The sequence below is a fragment of the Triticum dicoccoides genome, chromosome 6B (assembly GCF_002162155.2).
Source record: "Triticum dicoccoides isolate Atlit2015 ecotype Zavitan chromosome 6B, WEW_v2.0, whole genome shotgun sequence".
Lineage (NCBI taxonomy): Eukaryota > Viridiplantae > Streptophyta > Magnoliopsida > Poales > Poaceae > Triticum > Triticum dicoccoides.
The window spans coordinates 493,371,954-493,375,933 of NC_041391.1; positions in this window are offsets into that span (position 1 = coordinate 493,371,954).

The following is a 3,980-nucleotide window of genomic DNA, read 5'->3' on the forward strand; positions in this document are numbered from 1 at the left end:
TTACTTCTTTTTTTGTTTTTATTTTATTCTGGTATTCACTTTTTATAAATCACAAAACAAATTCCTAAATTAGTGTTTCAACACAATCCAATGTCAAAAAAAAAAACTTTTACCCTGAAATAAAATAGTTTAGCATTTTACAAAATACCAAAGGCATTCAAATAATTGTTTTAGCTACTGTTTTGTTCATGGTTAAATACTCAAACATTTTATAAAAGTTTGATTTCTACACCATAATTACCTGTGCATTATTTCACTCACACTAAACATTTTAGTTTTAATATTTGAAAACTTTTATTGTTTGTTAGATCTTTTAAATTGAATTCGAATCGGTTTCGAACTAAATCGAGATTAGCAACAGTAACCATGGTGACGTGCCACCATTAGCGTGGGATCACTGTAGCTTAATTATCCGGGCGTCACAACCTAAAACCAAGCATTGATCTCTTGTAGGTGTTTGCTTCCGGTGGGGGATCATGGTTGCTCGATAGTGGAGCAACAAATCATATGACCGGGAGCAAGGACTTGGTGGTGGACGTGCACAATATCCCATCTATGCCCACCAATGTCGAATGGGGTGATGCCTCACATTCTAAGGTATTGGGTCTTGGCAAGGTTGTCATTTCTCATGATCTAACGATCGAGAAAGTCATGCTTGTTGAGTCCCTTGCATTCAATTTACTTTCCGTTTGTCAACTCGCACTCATGGGTTTTTCCACCTTCTTTGATATTGATACAGTGGCCCTCTTGTGGAGCAAGACTCTTAAAGTAGCCTTTGTTGGGCATGTCGAGAACGGTCTCTATGTGGTTAACTTCTCGGAGCAACCCACTAAGACCGCGACATTCCTAATGGCTAAAGTTGATGTGGGATGGCTTTGGCATGGCCGTTTAGCCCACGTCAATATGAGATATTTGCAAAGTATTCTCAAGGGGGACCATGTCCATGGACTAACGAATGTTAGTTTTGCCAAATATCGTGTTTGCAGTGCTTGTATCAAAGGAAAGCTTCATGAGACGGCTCACCCTCCCACGACTATCATCTACTCGAAGAGACCCTTGGAGCTCCTCCACATGGACCTCTTTGGGCCCCCATCCTTTGATAGTCTTGGGGGTAGAAAGTATTGCTTGGTGATAGTGGATGATTATTCAAGATACACTTGGGTATACTTCTTCAAGAGGAAGAGTGAGACTCAACAAACCGTCATCGACTTTGCAAATGAAGCTCAACGTCAACACGATGCAAAGATCTTGACAATAAGAAGTGACAACGGCACCGAGTTCAAGAACTACACCTTGGATGAGTTTCTTAGTGATGAAGGGATCAAGCATCAATATTCTGCACCATATACCCCTCAACAAAATGGTGTTGCGGAGAGGAAGAACCGGACGTTGATGGATGCGGCAAGAACCATGATGGCGGAGTTCAAGTCTCCATACAACTTCTGGGCCGAAGCCATCAACACAGCTTGTCATGCATCCAATCGGCTCTATCTCCGCAAAGGCTTGAACAAGACTCCGTATGAGATACTCACCGGGAACAAGCCTAACCTCAAGTACTTCCGGGTGTTCGGGTGTAAGTGTTTCATTCTCAAGAAAGGTGTTCATTTGTCTAAATTCGAAGCTAGAGCTCATGAGGGCATATTTGTTGGTTATGCTACAAACTCTCATGCTTACCGTGTTCTCAACAAGTCCAACGGACTCATTGAGGAGACGTGTAACGTAGAGTTTGATGAAAATAACGGCTCCCAAGTGGAGCAAAGTGGTACTTGTGATGTAGGTGATGAAATTCCTCCCCGAGCCATAAGAAGAATCGGTATTGGTCATATCCTACCCATTGAGGAACCCCTTGTGGCCGAAGGAGAAGGACAATGCTCCACTCAAGTGGAGCCGTCACCTCCCCAAGACACACACGCTTCCGAAGAACAAAGTGAAGGCCCTCAACCTAAGGAACAAGACCACGGGCAAGATCAATCACAAGATGGTGATGAACCTCCACATGATGCCCAAGGTCAAGTTCTTCCCCTCGAGCAAGTTCAAGATCATGAGCAAGCTCAAGATCAAGAACAAGCTCATGACGATGCTCAGGATGATCAAGTGAACCCTCCTCCTTCGACATCCGAGGAGGAATTGGAGCATCATGCCGCGAAGATTGCTTCCAAACTCACCACCAAAGGTCATCTCATGGAGAATGTGGTTGGAAGCCTAATAAAGGGGGTAAGCACTCATAGACAGTTAGCAAACTATTGTGAACATCATGCGTTTGTCTCTTGTGTTGAACCCCATAAGGTCTATGAGGCGCTCGAAGACTCGGATTGGCTCAATGCCATGCACGAAGAACTCAACAACTTCGAATACAACAAGGTGTGGAGATTGGTGCCAAGACCTTCGGGGAACCACAACGTCATTGGAACAAAGTGGATCTTCAAGAACAGGCAAGATGCTCATGGGAACATCATTCGCAACAAGGCAAGATTGGTAGCACAAGGCTACTCCCAAGTCGAGGGTATCGACTACGGTGAAACATTTGCTCCCGTTTCTCATCTTGAATCCATCCGTTTGTTGATTGCTTATGCTTCCCATCACAACTTTAAGTTGCAACAAATGGATGTGAAAAGTGCTTTTCTTAATGGTCCCATTAATGAGTTGGTTTATGTCAAGCAACCCCCCGGGTTCGAGGACCCCTACTTCCCGGATCATGTGTATCAACTCGATAAGGCACTCTATGGCCTTAAACAAGCCCCACGTGCATGGTATGACCACCTTACCGAGTTGTTACAAGATCGTCGATTTGAAGTAGGACAAATCGATCCCACTCTTTTTACTAAGAAGGTCAAAGGGGAGTTGTTTGTATGCCAACTATATGTTGATGACATTATCTTTGGTTCTCCTAACAAAGCTTTCAATGAGGAATTTGCCACTCTCATGACCTCCAAGTTCAAGATGTCTTCGATGGGAGAGTTGAAGTTCTTCCTTGGTTTTGATATCAAATAAAGAAGAGAAGGTAACTTCATCAACCAAGCCAAATACACTCAAGACATGCTCAAGAGATTCAAGTTAAGTGATGTCAAGCCGGCTTCTACTCCAATGCCCACCAAGTGCCAACTTGACATTGATCCCAATGGTAAAGCGGTGGATCAAAAGGTATATCGCTCCATGATTGGCTCCCTGCTTTACCTTTGTGCATCTAGACCAGATATCATGTTGAGTGTGGGGATGTGTGCACGGTTTCAAGCTGCACCGAAGGAAAGTCACTATGTGGCGGTCAAGCGAATCTTTCGATATTTGGCTCATACCCCAAACTTTGGCCTATGGTACCCAAGAGGGGCAAACTTAAAGCTTGAAGGGTTTACGAATTCCGATTGGGCGGGAGACAAAGTGGATAGGAAGTCCACTTCCGGAGGGTGCCAGTTTCTTGGGTGCTCTTTGGTGAGTTGGTCTTCCAAAAAGCAAAGTTGTGTGTCTCTCTCGTCCACAGAAGCAGAATATGTGGCGGCCGGTAGTTGTTGTGCACAACTCTTATGGATGAGGCAAACTTTAAAGGAATACGATATCATTTGTGACAAAGTGCCTCTTTGGTGTGACAACGAAAGTGCCATCAAGATTTCTCTCAACCCGGTGCAACACTTCAAGATGAAGCACATTGAGATTCGGTATCACTTCATCCGGGATCACATTAGGCGAGGAGAGATCGAGCTCAAGTATGTCAACACTCATGATAACCTTGCAGATATTTTCACAAAGCCCTTGGATGAAGCAAGATTTCGCGAGTTAAGGCATGAGCTAAATATCATTGATTCGAGCAATGTGACTTGAACCCTTGCACACCCCACCCCACTCAACTTGGTATCTTGCTTAGATGTAGGCATGGACATAGGGGGAGTGTTGTTCTCTCAATGAACTTTTCCTCCCCCCATTATGCATAAAACGATCAACTCTTTCACAATAGCCATTTTTGATGGTACTTGTGCTTCAAAGACGAG